Source organism: Phoca vitulina, unplaced genomic scaffold, assembly GCF_004348235.1.
Source record: "Phoca vitulina isolate PV1807 unplaced genomic scaffold, GSC_HSeal_1.0 scaffold31, whole genome shotgun sequence".
Classification (NCBI taxonomy): Eukaryota; Metazoa; Chordata; class Mammalia; order Carnivora; family Phocidae; genus Phoca; species Phoca vitulina.
In genome coordinates, this window is record NW_022589734.1 from 11,001,753 (window position 1) to 11,017,911 (window position 16,159).

Here is a 16,159-nt window from a genome sequence, read left to right on the forward strand (position 1 = left end):
GCAGACTGCCTGCTGGGGTGTGCAGGGCGCGATGCGAGTGTGAGTGGGTGTGTTTTCGCACTCAAGCAATGGGGGCATCTACGCGCTCTTCCCCGGGCTCTCCTCCCCCCTTGGAACTTTGGGGCTGGGAGAATCTCCACCCCGAGGTGGGAAGGATGGGGGGCAGCGGGGAGAAGAGAGCAAGGCCTGGAGATTGGGCCCGACCCGATAGGTCCCGCACACCTGGATGCATGCGGTAGGGCCAGATCCTGGGGCGGGCCTCCCCACTAGTCCTCGAGGGTCAGGACAGTCCGGGCCCTCGCGGATCCGAGTCTGCAACCCCCAGGGGGTTCAGCGTCCGATCCCAGATCAAAGTGTTCCTCAGTAGGTGAAAACGTTCGCGATTCTGTTTCATTTCTGGCTTCTAGTTTAGTCTCCTCCCACCGCAGATACACACACACACTCTCTCTCTCTTGCACACTCATACACTCACACTTCTATTTAAGGTGAGCCCCTCCCCCACTCCTCTATGACTTCCCTGCTCTTTATCTTTTCCAATAATAACTCTTTAAAGGAGAATGGGGGCGTTGGTGGTTCTGGGATGGGCAACTGAGGTTTGGGCTGGGGTTTGCTTTCCCATGACAGATAAAATCACTCAAGTGATTTCACCGCGCTTCTAATTAGAAGGGAGATTTAAAGGAAGCCACAGGATTTGGGGCTCCCGAGGAGCTCATCTCCCCGTCAGGAACCACACCTGGTCGGGAGGGAGGCCCGGGTGAGGAGCTTAGCCTCGGGCCGCGCTCCTCCGAGACCCTGCCAGCCCCATTCCGGCAGCCACGAGATCCGAGAATCCAGGGCTTGGGCCTGTAACTCCTGGGACAGGCCCTGGGACAGGGCCAGTTACCCTCCCTGGCTGGCTGCCGTCTGGGGGACTAAGCTGAACAAAGAACCGGCTTCAAATCCACTACGACACGTCAGGCAAAATGTGTAAAAGGTCAGCTCAGAAGCTGAGGAGTGAAGACTTGTCCCCATGCCCAAACTGCCTCTTTCTAGCCCTGGGCTCGAGCCCCCATACCTGCCCCACTGGCCTTGCACCCTCCTGGCGTGCGCAGAGATGGTGTGGTTGGTGATTCTCAAGGAGTTCCCGTGTCGCCTAGGAATCTGAGTCGTCCCTGGGCTGCGGGACTTTCATCCCTGTGCCGATTCTCTTGTGGATTTGAAACTTTCTTGGACCTGCCTGAGATCCTTGCTCAACAAGTATGGTGTTTGTTTGTGGGTCTTTTTTTTTTTTTTTTTCCTTGCGAGAATTTTAAATAAAAAAATACGGCGTTTTTAACCCGTAGTATCTCCACTTCACTTTCCCGGCTTTCTCCACACTGTCAAAGTAGGTTGGTGAACATCGAATTCTTTAAAGTCCCAAGACAGACGCGGAAGACGCGTCTTGGAGATTCCTGCGGGGGGCGCTGTGCTCACGTAAAAATGAACACCGTTTCAGGCCTGTGCAGCCTCGCTACTGGCGCGCACCGTGGCACAAGAGCTGGAGGGACCAGGGACCCGGCTGGCTGGGCCAGGCCGAGCTCAGGAAGGACCGGCGGGCGTGTGCTAGGTCTGGGGTGGGGCGCGAGGAGTGCCGCCTCCAACTTTGGTACCTTTTGGGGGCGGGGGGGGGCAGGGCGGGGGCGGGAAAGAGAGAGCAAAGCCGCCAGCGCGGTTAAGCGCGAAACCACGCGGCTGCGCTGGGTTGGATGGAAGTGGACAAGAAGATTTGGAATCGAAGCAGTCCAGGCCTTGGGCATGAGGGTTTCTGCTCAGATGATTGAGGCTGGGGTCCGGGTGGGGAGAAGGCAGAGAAGGAGAAATCCGGAAGCAGCCAGGAGCTAGTATTTAGCTTTGGAGTATGACCACTCAGGGTCCAGACTCAGCTCATTTACATTTACAGGCTGAGGGACCTAGGACAAGTTACTGAGCTTGTTTGAACCTCAATTTTACTCATTTGTAAAATGGGTAATTTGTTGTGAGAATTCACTAGAGGAATGTGCGCAAAGCGCTTAGCACAGCACTAGCCCACGTTGCGCTCTCAAGGGAAGCAGCTGAGCCTGGTCGACTGTCTACTCTGCCCATCCCCCGTCCTCAGAGTCCCTGACACTGGTTCAATTCAAGATGCAGTCAACACCATTGGTCCTTCCTTAGGCAAACTGCAGTCAGCCACTGTGGTCAACTGCGCCTTCAGGGACTCCCTTCTTAGAACCCTCCTCTTCCCCGGGTGTGGGCCCTCCCCGGTGCTCCCCAGACACCCGATCCTCACCTCCCAGCCTTTCCGCACTTGACCTCTGCCGGGAGCTCAGCACCAGCCTGACTCTGCCAACAGGAGGGAGCCTTGGGGGCCAGGCAGGGGTGACACCTCCCAACTTCACCTCGCACCCAGACTCGGGTCAGCCACCCTAGTGACTCAGATGCACCCAGTACCAGGGCAGTCCCAAGGCCACTAACTGCTCTTGGCGACCCACCTCAGCACCTAGCAGTCTCCGGAACTGTGGCCTGAGGCCTCTGCGGAACACAGAAAAGTGGGACTTTTTTCATTCTTTTTTTCTTACTGGGTCAAGGGAAGGGAGATCAGCAGGAGTCCTCCTCCCCTCTCCCGACGCTGTCTCCAAAAAGCAGGTTCCAGGGCTAACAGGTTCCTGGGACTTCTCGACCCAACTGCAAACTTTTCTGTGCTCTGCTCAGTGCAGGCAACTGGAGCTTCGGGAAGGGGCTGGAAGACTTGGTGTCAGATGGCGCTGACCTCCCAGCTTCAGGTAATGCTCAGCTCGGGCTCTCTGAGGCCCCCAGTGTGCGGAGATATCCAGGTGGAATCTATTCGTATCCTGTCACCCGCCTCCCAACTCCCTGAGCCCCAAACTTGCAGCGGGAACAATCTTTCCCTTAGGGTAAAGCTCTGCTCGAACCGCATTCCTCCCCACCCCAGAACTTTCAGGACTTACCTCACCTTTTTGTTTTTTCACTCACCATCAAGTGCCACTCCCCAGCGTCCCCCACCCCGCCCATCGGAGGCTCCTTAAGGCACTTGGAAATTTCAACTTAAGTCTGAGCAATGGGTTAACTCAGAATTTCATACCTGTGGTGGCCTCAGCTTGCTTTTCCCTTAGAGGAGTCCGGGATTTGGGGGGACAGATGGAGTGACCGCTCACTGCACCTGGCTCTCTTCTCCAGCAGAAGTTCATCTTTCTGGCCCTTGGGCCTGGCAGAGCCTGTCAATTTTGGGTCATTCTTGGGCCCCTCTCAGCAGTAGAGTGGCCCCCAGGATCAAAGCAGGGAAGGGAGAAGGTTTGACTCTTCAGGGGAAAAGCGAGGGGAGTTGAGCGGTGACTTGCCACGCCAGGACCCTCCAGCGATTCCTTCAGCACACAAAAGCCTTCTCAACTCTCCAATTGGATTAGGGCAAAGGAATAGGGTTACCAGTAACCACGGAAGAAGCCAAACCTCTTACCGAAGGTGCCCAGGGAGTGTGCAGAGGGGAGGCACCGCGCCCCTGAGCTGTGCTCCCCTAGGCGCCTCCAGGGCATGCACTTTGAACTGGGAGTTCTTGGAGGGCCCGACGGGTGCAAAGACAGGAGGCCCAGAGACCCAAAACTTAGAGGTGCCCTGGAGGCCACAGGACCGTGACCCCTCCACGCATGGCCCGGGTTCCTCCAGGCCCCAGGCGACAGGTGCAGCCGCAGCCTCCGCCGCCCGCTGTGGCAGGGCGGCCGCCGCTCACTGGTGCGGAACCACTATCGGAACGAGTTTGCGCTTCTGTTTACAAAGCAATCCTGCCATCAAAAGAGGAACAAAATCACCACTTATCACACCCTGTCATAAAGTAATCTGCCCCGGAGGGAAACCCTAGCGAAGAACCGCGAGGTGTGTGTGTGTGTGTGTGTGTGTGTGTGCGCTCACACGCGTGCATGCGCGTGTGGGGTGGGGGATGCGGGGACAGCAAAGGAACGGGGAATTCTCCCAACTCTTCCAGAGTAAATCTCTTGGACAGGCAGGGTCCCTCCAGGTGGGGAAAGACAGAGGGTAGCCCCCAGCCCTGGCGCCGGAGTGTGACAGGGGAGTCCGGCCCTGGACCGGGTAGGGCAGAGTGCCGAATCGCTCTCTTCGTTCTTTGGAATCCACTCATTTGCAGCTCTCCGTCTGGATGCCTACTTTTCTAGGGTCTTCAAAGATGCTCCACCCCCACCCCACCCCCCACAGATGGGCAGAGAGGGGGAAAAAAGTGAGCTCTTGGAAATTGCGAGGTCCCTCTTGATCTCCTTCCCTATAGGGGCGCTGCAGGGCCCACAAGATAGTCTTCAGTAATTCCTAACCAGTGGGAGAGGGTTTTGCTCCTGATTAAACTCCCATCGTGCCCCCACCCCCCATACTTGTTGCTGAGGAGGATATGGTTAAGGCCGCTCTGGTAATACAGACCAAATGGTCTGGAAATTGGGGGAAGGGTGCAAAAGTATTGGAAAGTTATAAGCAATCCCTGTGGGTGTCCAGTCCCTTTGGGTTATCTTCATCCCTGACTTGTCTCGAGTGAGATGAGAAACACTTCAGGCGATCAAACCTATTCCTAGCAGAGTACCTCTGGGGGCTTCCTCTGGGGTGTAGGTGTCTCTGCCCCTTGCGTCACCCTTGGAAGGGCAAAGAAAACTGGCTTTCCTATCCTCACCCCACCGTCCCCGTTTCCCTTCCACTGTGAAGACTTTTCTAGTCTTGCTATCAGTAATTCACGACTTCATAATATAACCAGAGTTTGGGCTTGGCATAGGTGATCCTCCAAATCCAATAGTACTCCCCCTATCCCCACTCCCCTAGCCAAGGTGCAATTTCCCCTGCAACATTAATGTAGCAGGACAGCATCTGGTGAATTTGTATCCAAGTGCCTGTGATCTAGCCTAGATTTGGGACTCTTGGGCTCCATGACGCTTGCAATCACTAATCCAGAGAGATCACTTGGGCTCCTAATGGGATATTCTGAGCTGGGGCAGGCAGAATTATCAATGTGAAATTACCATTTGTATTTTTAAAACCTCGAGGGAATTGTTTCATCCTTTATAATTCCTGTATAGTTGAAAACCGAGAGTCAACATCGTGCTTGCATCACTGTGCAAAACATCTGTAAGGCGAGGGACGTGTCTTTTCCAAGACTGAGGAGCTAGATCCAATGCTGCCAGAATCACCAAGAGCAGGAAGGAGAAGGTCCTTGTCCCCTCTCCCCCCACACAAGTTGTCTTGAGACAATAAATGACTTAGGGCAGTGGTGTCCAACCTTTGCTCAATATTAGAATCACCTAAAGAGTTTGAAGATCCTGATGCCCAAGTGGCACCCCAAATCAATGGAATTTTGGAGGTTAGGACCCAAGTATAAATATTTTAAAAAGTATCCCAGGTGACTGCACTGTGCAGCTAAATCTGAGAACTCATGGCTTAGGGCAGTGCTTCTCAAAGGGTGGTCTAGACAACAGCAAGATGAACATCATCTGGGAACTTAATAGAAATGCAAATTCTTAGGCACCACTTTAGCTCTGCTGGAAACTCTGAAGGTGAGGCCCAGCAATCAGTATTGGAACCAGCCCTCCCAGCCCTGTTAGTGCACGCTCAAATTTGGGAACCACTCACCTAGGGAATTGTGTGCCTCTGTCTGAGGCGGAGTTTGGGGGCCAATTTTCCAATCCGCAGCTATTCATCTTTGTCTTTGTGAAAAACTGCGACCCCCGGCTTTTACCTATCCATCCTTTGCGAACACAGGGCGTGCCTCGGTTTTAGGTGCGGAGGGGTGTAAATCTCTCAAGCAACTTGCCCTGCATTAGGATTAACCAACTTAAGAACAAGTTCGACATCACTGCTAAACAAGAGCCTACAAACTCAGCGTTTCCCCGCCTCTCTCGGTGGCGTCGGCCACTTTTCGCGAGTTACAGTTTAGAACCACACCTGGGTTTGACTTTGGGCCAGATGAAACTTTTACTCAACCTCTGAGCTCTGGGCTTCTTTTTCTTTCCCAGTCTTTCCTCCTCTTCCCTTTCTCTCCCCGTCCCCCTCTCCTCCCCGCCAACTCCTGGAACCCTACTAGGCACTTCTGTCTCACTCGCTCAGGCCACGTGTCTGGGACTGGTCCTGGGAATCTGAAGTCCGACCACAACTATTCTCATTTCTCCGGCTTCTTCCTGCATTGGGGGAGTGAAATCTCCCTCCTCTCCATCTTGCCCCCAAACCCGTCGGGCTAAGTTTGCTGACCGGGTGCGCACCCAGTCGCCGCGCCCTCTCGGACACCCCCGGCCGGGCTCCTAGGGCAAGCTTGCCGGATCTGTACCTCAAGGGCGCTGGGTTGGCCGGGTGGAGCGGCTCGGCGCCCTTCCCTGCGGCGGGCGGCCGGCGCGGCTGGGTCCCGGTTGCGGCTGGCACCGCGGAGAGCGCGCCCTGCCCTCGGGGCTTCCCACGCAGCTGCCCCTCGGGCCACGCAATCTAAAGAAAGGTGCGCGCCCGGGTGACCTGCCGCGCCTCGGCTGGGGCCTGGTCACCATCCGGGCTCCCAGGGTCTCTCCTTAGAAAGGGCTGTATCTGAGCAAACAGGTGGGCACCGCGCCCAGGCGGCGCGGAGGGTCGCGCGGGGGCCGCAAGCTAGCCGCGCGCCCAGGCTCCGCCGCCGCTCCCCTCGGCCCCCCCGACTTTGGGCTACCGAACAGATCTGCTCCGGGGTGGCGGGGGCCGGGGCGGGGGGCAGGGGGCGGCTCGGAGGCCGGACCTGGCGGCGGCTGCGGGACGAGGGGGCGCCATTCCCAGGGTTGGGCGCCCCCGCCGGGCGGACGGTCCCCGCTGCGCGCGGGCCTCGGCCGGGAGGGCGCTCTGGCGCCAAACCCCGGCGGGCCGGGGGGTGGGGAGCCGATCCGGCTCCCTCCCATTCAGAATTTAGAGGCTGGTGGAGACAGAGAGTCTCCTAAATTGATGCAAGTCTCCTGAAAGTCTGGGAAAGAAGCCTCAAAACTTTACGAATGCAAAGCCGGGGCTGTCCGAGGGCTCGGTCCTGGTTCCCTTTGTGCGGGGCCCTTAAATGTTCGCCCATTTCCCGCTGCCCGGAGGGGTCCGCGGTCGCGGATGGACTCCGACAAGGCTCCGTTTACTTTCAGTTTGTCTGAGTTGCTGCGCTGCGTGCTCTGAGCTTTTCTCAAGGATTTTTCACTTTAATTTAGGTATCGAGGTAAGGCCTTATTTTAAAAAAGTGGAGCTCACGAGCTTTGCCTTTCTGCCTTCCTCGAGGAAGCTCCTGATGATGGGTTCAACGGGACCGGTAGACACCGGCCTCCACTGCTTTTTTTCCCACGCGATCACAGACTTTAAAAGAGCAAACTTCAGTTGCCATTAAAACCTGCCAGACTTCCATGTTTGGATCTCATGCAATTTCCTAATAATGGAGACTCACTGCTTTTCACGTGCGGCCCGAAGACTTGCACCACAGTGAAGGTACTCTGCTGTGCGTGTTTTGAGGCTGTCCAGGACTATTTATCAGGGATCTCCAAGTAACAGGCCAGCTACCTCTGGATTTCCAATGACATATTCCAAAATCATAGATGTGTGTATCTTACTTCTTGAATCTAAAGAAAAAAAAAAGTTTTTTGGAAGTCATTTTTTTTTTGTTTTGTTTTCAAAATAAAACGATACTTAACACGGCTCTGGAAACTTGGGGGAAGGCATTTTTCAAATGGCATTGTGTTTTTCTGTATTTATTTCTACATGGCAAGTTGCATTGGAAATTTAAGTTGATAATTGAACAAGTATGTGAGGTTTTTAGAAAACTGACAGGGCACACACATCTCTTCATCTGTTTCCAAACTCAAAATGTATTTTTTCTAAATCTTACAATGTAAATGGTACAACCTTTCTAATTGGATAATTTCAGCCCTTATGTTGTGGATCTAAGAATTATACAATTTTCCTTTGAAGTGTGGTGCTGAGAAAAAATGGAGAGGAAGTTTTTTCTTGGGAAGTGATTGCAAACAAACACCAGAACCTGACAATTTATACACACAGTTCCCTTTCTGACTTGACCCTCCTCTCTGAGAATTACTATTTAAAATACCAAAGTTATGGGATACTAAGTTAACTGCGGTCTTCAGTTTAAATATTGTATTTCTCATTTCGAATAACTCGTTTTCATTTGCTTCAGGAACTTTTAAAGGCAAAATCATCTCAGACACTCTTTTGAACAAAGAGTCAGACAATAGCAGTTGACTGATTTTAATTTCCAGCTATCTTAACTTTTTTTTAATTTTAAAACTACAGCTAGAGGAACCTCTCAAGTGTATGAATACAGGATAAAACCTAAAAGCTATTTAAATACATATTCTGTCTTTTCATTGTTGGAGCACTCAAGCAACTCTATATAAAATTCAGGTTAAGTAAAACATGTAAAAAAATACATATCCAGTTTCCATATTCGTGTTGTGTTCAAATATTTACACAACAGCCCCACCCCCCAGGATACTGACAAGATTTTTAGCCTCTTTTTTTTTTTTTTTTTTTTTTTTTAAGATTTTATTTATTTATTTGAGAGAGAGAGAATGAGAAAGCGAGCACATGAGAGGGGGGAGGGTCTGAGGGAGAAGCAGACTCCCTGCTGAGCAGGGAGCCCGACGCGGGACTCGATCCCGGGACTCCAGGATCATGACCTGAGCTGAAGGCAGTCGCTTAACCAACTGAGCCACCCAGGCGCCCCGATTTTTAGCCTCTTTTGTTCTTTTCCTTTTCCTGCTAGAAAGAGAAGCTAACAAAGCAAAACTTATTTAAACAATAGGATTTCCTTGGCCCTGGCAGCTCTGGTGTGTCTAAATGCCAACACTAGATAGGAACAATCTGACTTGTGATTTTTCAACAGCCTGGCTCAAACCTCCCAGAGAGAGTGAATTCAAGATCCTTGCCCCAGGTGTATCCCAAGGGAGAAACAATCTGAATCACAGAATTTGATCACAATGCCCTTCCCACCACAGGTGCGGGTATTCTGAGCCCACTCCTGGTACAGGTACTGAGACCAACACCATTCAGCTAGCTGGTAGCCAAGGGAGTCAGGACTAGGTGTCCAGGCTGGTGGCCTCTCCTTCACCACACCTGTTGCCCCACTGAGTTAGTCCATGATACTGTGTCCTACCTAGACTGTGCTCAGGATTAAAGGCCTGATTCAAATACCTTTTTGACTCAATGTTTGTAAACCTAGGTATCGAAACTGAAAGGAGTTGCGATTAAGTATGACTTATATATCCATTGTTAATTGCAGTTGGGGAATGTCAGGTGTTGATAGAAATGACCTCCCAGGTCTTGATTCTGGTGGTGCTAGAGAGACGGCTCTTGGATCTAATGTTGATGTTTCATTGGTGACTCTTTCCCACGAATGAGCTCAACCTCCACCAAAAGCTACAAGAAAACCAGAAAATGTAAAACACTTCTAGTCTAACTATGCCTGTAGTTACCTGTCTCATTAATGTGTCTGGAACATTGTCTAGACACATGCTTGATATTTTATAGTGCACAATTCTAGTATTCGAACCCCACTTTTGGTAATAAGTGATGGCAAGAAAGCAGGACTAATCCCTCTGGAGTCCCTATTTGGGAATTATTAGAGAGCGACAAGAAACAAGCTTTTGAAAATAGAAAGAAAACATTACATGAGTAGGAAAGTAAAAAACAGAAGTACCTACCAAAAGAGAATATTTGATTCATTCAGTAATCATAACAATGAAAATGGGTTATGATAACAGCTGAGGGAAATCTTCACCAGTAAAGTTCATGTGACGTAAAATTTCATTAACTTCTTTAAGGAAGGTACAGCTCAATATTAAACATTCTGAAGAAGACCCATTCCATTTATAAGGAGTGCTTTTGATCATCTCTTAGCAGTGGCACATTTGGAAGCAAAATTGAATCATGGTGACTACCCCTTTCTCTGAAATCCGCAGTACCACGTTGAAGCATGTGGATCAGAAGCCATCTCAATCCCATCAAATAAACAAACCAAGCCCCTTCCCAGAAAAATCTCTTCTTCCAAACGTTTTCCAAATATATATATATATATATATTATAGCCTACATCAGGTAGATCTGGAAGTTTTCCCTAAACATTTGCTGCCCCCATGTGTTCCTTTAGAAAACTGAGTGTTAACACGAAATCCTGTTTATTTAGCACCTCCTAGACAGCATTCAATTAGATACACAGAACTACAATCAGAGAAACGCTGAAATCGTTTTAAGAAGAAGCACCTAAGACAGGGCTGGAGAAGGGTGGAGAAAAGATGTACTTTTGCCGCAGACTCCTGATGTAATCTCTAGTAATTATGTAAGTTCTCTATGCCTCTGCTTTTTAAAATATTAACATGGGTGGCAGGTTGGCAGGATGGGGTATGTTGGGAACCAGATTTTCTCTAAGGTCCCGTCTAGCCTCATATTTGGTCATTCTCATTGAGGATAATAAAACAGAAGTAGGAAAACCTAGTTATTCCATTTCTGGCTAAGTAGTCAACTTGGAGGTGTGCCCAAAACTCATGAATGAATTTCCTGTTTCATCACTGGAATCCATTACCTTGGTCCTCTGTCATCTTGACAAACCTGCTTCTCAATGTCTGAGTAGCTCTGAGCCTAAGGAGACAAGAAAGAATTCGTTTTCTTTAATGACCAACAATTATGCAGCAGACCGCTTGTGACTTGAAACCTGAAAATCATCTTCACTGTTTATAGTATATATTAGTAACAGGTGCTTCTACTGCTCCAGCTAGTTCTTAAATCTTCTATGCAACACCATGGTCAACTTAAAAAACAAAACAAAACTATTCTTTCCCTACTTTCTTGATAACAGAACCCTGATTTTATTTTGTTATCAGGCAACCATGTATTTCAAGAAAGGCTAGGTCCCTCCTTTACCCAAGGGGATGAATCTTGGTTCATTTAAGAATTAGACTACTCACTGATTCTCACTGCCTTCTTTTTTTATTCAGAAGTTTTTGTTTTATTATTATTATTGAGGTGTAATTGACATACATTAGTTTCAGGTATACAACATAATGATTTGCTATTTGTACGTATTGTGAAGTGATGACCACTATGAGTCTAGCTAATATTCATCACCATGCATAATTACAATTTTTTTTCTTGTGATGACAACTTTTAAGTTCTGTTAGCAATTTTCAAATATGCATCTGGGATAGTTTTCCTCACTCTTAGAAAGGAACAGAAGATGAGGTTATGTCTTTATTTTCTCTTCTAGGTTTTGTTTGTTACTGTTTGAGGATAGAAGGAATGTGATGTCTGGAGCTGCTGCAGCCACCTTGTGACCATGAAGGAAGCTCCCACATGCAAGGAACAGCTGAGTGGAAAGACGGAAATATCTCCAGTCTTTGATGATCTTGTTAAGCTGCTGAATTAACTGACCCTGTAGTTGTCCTACTTTAGGACTTAATATGTATGTGAGTAGAAGACATTTAATTTAGTTGGAACTGTAATCATCCTGATACACTGATAGTTCTAAAAAAAAGCAGGCACACTTATTTTAAATGAGGTTCCTTGAACCATGCACATGGAAATCCTGGGATCCCATGGAATTCTGCTAGTATTCTATAGGGATGTTTTGTAAGTAGGATTCTGTAATGGGTATGTATGTCTTTACATAGTAAAATGTGTGAAGATATAATGTCAGGATGTTATTCCTTTCACTTCTGTCTTCAAACTAAAGCAGTACATTCATTTGCAAATATAAAACAAAGACTGCAGCAGAGATAACCTACAAGTAGAAAATTTCTTATTTACCTGGATGAGATTAAACTTAAAGATAAAGATATTTTTCTTAAATTCATACAAAATCCCTAAACTGTCATAATGTGTACAATTGTAATTTACTACTATTATCTTCTGAGTAATTATTAGTGGTATAAACTTCATTATCACTTACCTTGAATCTGTAAGTCATTAACATGTTACCTTATATCAAGGTTTGCCAGTTGTTTCCTTTTATTTCTTTTTAAAGATTTATTTATTTAAGGGCACCTGGGTGGCTCAGTCGTTAAGCGTCTGCCTTCGGCTCAGGTCAGTCATGATCCCAGGGTCCTGGGATTGGGTCCCACATCAGGCTCTCTGCTCAGCGGGAAGCGTGCTTCTCCCTCTCCCACTCCCTCTGCTTGTGTTCCCTCTCTCACTGTGTGTCTCTCTCTGTCAAATAAATAAATAAAATCTTAAAAAAATAAATAAAGATTTATTTATTTATTTTGGAGAAAGCAAGCAAGCATGAGGAGGGGGAGGGGCAGAGAAAGAGGGAGAGAGAGAATCTCAAGCAGACTCCCCGCTGAGTCCTGATCCAGGGCTTGATCTCAAGACCCAAGATCATGACATGAGCTGAAATCAAGAGTCAGATGCTCAACTGCCTGAGCCACCCAGGCGCCCCAAGTTTTGCCGATTGTTTCTTAACAATTGCTTAGCTTTAGTGACTGAAATGTTTGAAAACTACTCGAATCTGTTTTTCTTTTAAAGAATCTGGCCGCTTTTTTTTACTTTCAGCTTTTGTTTTCATGTTCATCTTTAATGTACACATCACCACTTGATGTACTGTGAAGCCCTTTAACTTTTTTGTGTGTCTTCTTCTTTGCACACATGAAACATTAATGCAATAGCTATGCGTCTAGCGCACAGGATTCTAAGTCATATTCAGATTTATAAGCCCTCCTTTGAATAACATATACTAGTGCTAGAATATTCATGTGCTAGCATACTCTGCCTAACAAAACAATGCAGTAAGTGATTGTACCCTCAGTCACTTGGAAGAACTTGATTCTGGTCTCGCATTCTTGTGTTTCCTGAGCATTACCGGCGTGTTAGTAAAGCATGTGTCTTGCTATGTGAATTATATGCACGTGTACCCTGACTTCAACATATGCTTATGTATAAGAGAGGTATTACTTTTAGCCCGATCGCCATCTATTACAATGTGAAATTAAAAAGTCCAAAGCCCCAAAGGCACTAAATGTAACATTTCAGGTTAAATGTATGCAGATTTTCAAACATTCTCTCCATTACCAGATGGCTTAATATATAACTGAATAGAAAACAGAGATGGGGTAGGAAATATTCATTTGTTCTTATCTAAATAATGATTCTGTTATTCCACTTCTTCCTCTGTACCAAGAAACCAATGAAATTTATAGACATTATTACCAATTATAACCAGAAGTATCTTCTGAGAGCCACTGAAGTACTATGTGTTCTCAGAGCAGAGTGACAGGCATGAGGTAACGACCCTCAGAGCCAAAGTTCAGTTTGGTGGAGGAACAAAGTGCTGGGTCTGATTGCAGTCCGCTCTTTATTATGAGGGTTTTGTCATTTTTGTAATGCTTCTCAAACACCAGTCCCCATTCCTGTGCTGTGCCCATTGTTTCCCAAAGCCGTAGGATCTGTTTAAATACAGTACCTAGCCTTCTACAAAGGGTTACTGTCACAGGTAGGGCCACGCTCAATTTGCGGTGGGTTGGAACGTGGAAGGGTTTTCTGAGCAGCACGGGATGAGGGAAAGGGACTCAGACTGGCATGGGAAGAACGGGATGCTAATGTCAGCCTTGTCACAAGCTACCTATATGTCACTGGGCAAGTTGCTCCATGTCTTTAGGTCACATCTCCTGACTTGGAAAGCAAGATGATCTCTGAGGCCCCTTCCTGGTCTAAAAGCCCCTTGAGTCAGATTCACGTGTCTGTCAGCTGAGTTCCCAAACAGCAGCCTACAGATCATGGTTCTGGAAGTGAAACATACAACTAAGAAACCACTAGAATCCTCTATCGCATTCAGGCCCCTTCAGAGGAAAGTGAAGTAAACAGTTCAGGACACACGAGAGTCAATCCTATTTTTTATTTTTTAATTTTTTTTAAGGAGGCTCTGCGCCCAGCACAGAGCCCAATGCAGGGCTCAACCCCAGGACTCTGAGATCAAGAACAGAGCTGAGGGGCGCCTGGGTGGCTCAGTCCGTTAAGCGTCTGCCTTCTGCTCCGGTCATGATCCCAGGGTCCTGGGATCCAGCCCCGCATCGGGCTCCCTGCTCAGCGGGAAGCCTGCTTCTCCCTCTCCTACTCCCCCTGCTTGTGTTCCCTCTCTCGCTCTGTCTCTTTCTGTCAAATAAATAAATAAAATCTTTTAAAAAAAAATCTTGAGAACTACCATTAAAAAAACCCCACAAAACCCAGAAATAGTTGGGGCACCTGGCTGGCTCAGTTGTAGAGCATGTGACTCTTGATCTCAGGGTCGTGAGTTCGAGCCCCATGCTGGGTGTAGAGATGGCTTAAATAAACTTAAAAAAAAACTTTAATAAAGAAATAAAACAGAATTAGTCTTACAAAGCTATTTGTTGTCTATAAAATCCTCTATGCATGTAAGAATGCTGCATTTGAATATTTAAGTGCATAAAGGACAAATAAAGAATACATCTCATGGGACACCTGGGCAGCTCACTTGGTTAAGCATCTGCCTTCAGCTCAGGTCATGATCTCAGGGTCCTGGGATCGAGTCCTACATCGGTCTCCCTGCTCCGCGGGGAACCGGCTTCTCCCTCTGCCTCTGCCTCTCTCTGTCTCTCATGAATAAATAAATAAAATCTTAAAAAAAGAAAAAGAAAAAGAATACGTGTATCTCAGTTGTGGGTACGTGGGCCTAGAAGACCAGGAGAAGCCAGCCGATTCTTCTTCTTGCCTTTATACACAGCAATGGGAAATAACAGCAAATTTAGAAACTGTTCTATTTTCCAATGTCTTCAGATATTTGGTTGTTTTTCTTTAGAGCTTATTGCAATACTTAAGAATCATCACTATCTGGTAGTTTTTTAAAATTCTGTGTAATCCTTTATGTTAGTGGTTTACATCAAATTTTTTTGTTGTCTCTGTGTGAGATGTAGACAGCTGTTGGGATTCTTTGTGCAATAACCTTTCTTGTTCCTAGCTATTATCTCTGGGTGAGGCAACATGGTCTGGTTCTTTCAATTATACAGCATATACTCATTGAGTATCTTCCATGTGCCATGCCCTATTCTAGATTTTGGGAGTAGAACAGTGAAAATAAGGACAGAAATCCTTGCCCTTGTGGAGTTTATATTCTAAAGGGATAAATAAACCAGATAAATAAGTAAATAAATAAACCAGATAAATAAGTAAAATATGTAGTGTATTAGGCAACAGTATGGGCTAAAGGAAATCTAAAAGAAGAACCGGAGTTAGGAAGTACTGGGAGAGTGCCTGATATGCAGTTTAGATAGGGATGCCCCCAAGGATAAGGTAACATCTGCATCACCAGGGAAATCAGCAAGTGCAAAGACCCTGAGGCAGAAACGTGACTGGCTTATGTGGTTGGAGTGAGTAGGCAAAGGAAAGAGTAGTAACTGATCAGGCCAAAGAGAAATTGCGAAATGGTGGAGGCCTGGGAGCTAGAGGTGCTCATGGCAAAGGTCCTTCGGAGCCACTCTAATAACCTGAGCTTTTCCTTTGAGGTAGAGGAGAGTCTTTGAAGGGGTTTGTGCCAAAGAACGACACAATCTGACTCTTATTTTAACAGGGATGCCTTGGCTGCTGTGTCACCCTAGGGAGACAAGTGTGGAAGCAGGAAAACCAGTTTGGAGGCTGTAGCAAGTACCATGAGCCTGCGTGAGGTCACCTGGGTAGTGCTTTCAGATAAACAAGAAGAGGCCCAAGACTGAGCCCTGGGGTTCTCCAACGTGTAGTGTCAAGGAGATGCGGGGATACCAATAAAGCACACCAGAGAAAGGAACCACCAAAGAAGGAGGAGGAACACCAATCGAGCATGGACCCTGGAAGCCAAATTTTCAGAAGAGGGAGTGAACTCCTGTTCAGATGCTGCTGATAGTTTGAGCATGATGAAGACAGAAAGTGGACCCCGGGCCGTAGTCACAGAGAGGTTGCTGCCTGTGCTAGAACACGCACAGACACCCCAATCAGAAAGGCCCCCAGTTTTAGCCAGATTCACTACATAATATCTGGATACTGTTAAGCTATTTACTAATCCCTCAGTGTTCTCAGTGGTAAAGAGGTATAACAGTTCCTACCTCGGAGTGCTAAGAACCTGAAAAGATAATGACTGGGCGTTATATGCAACTAATGAATCATTGAACACTACACCAAAAACTAATGAT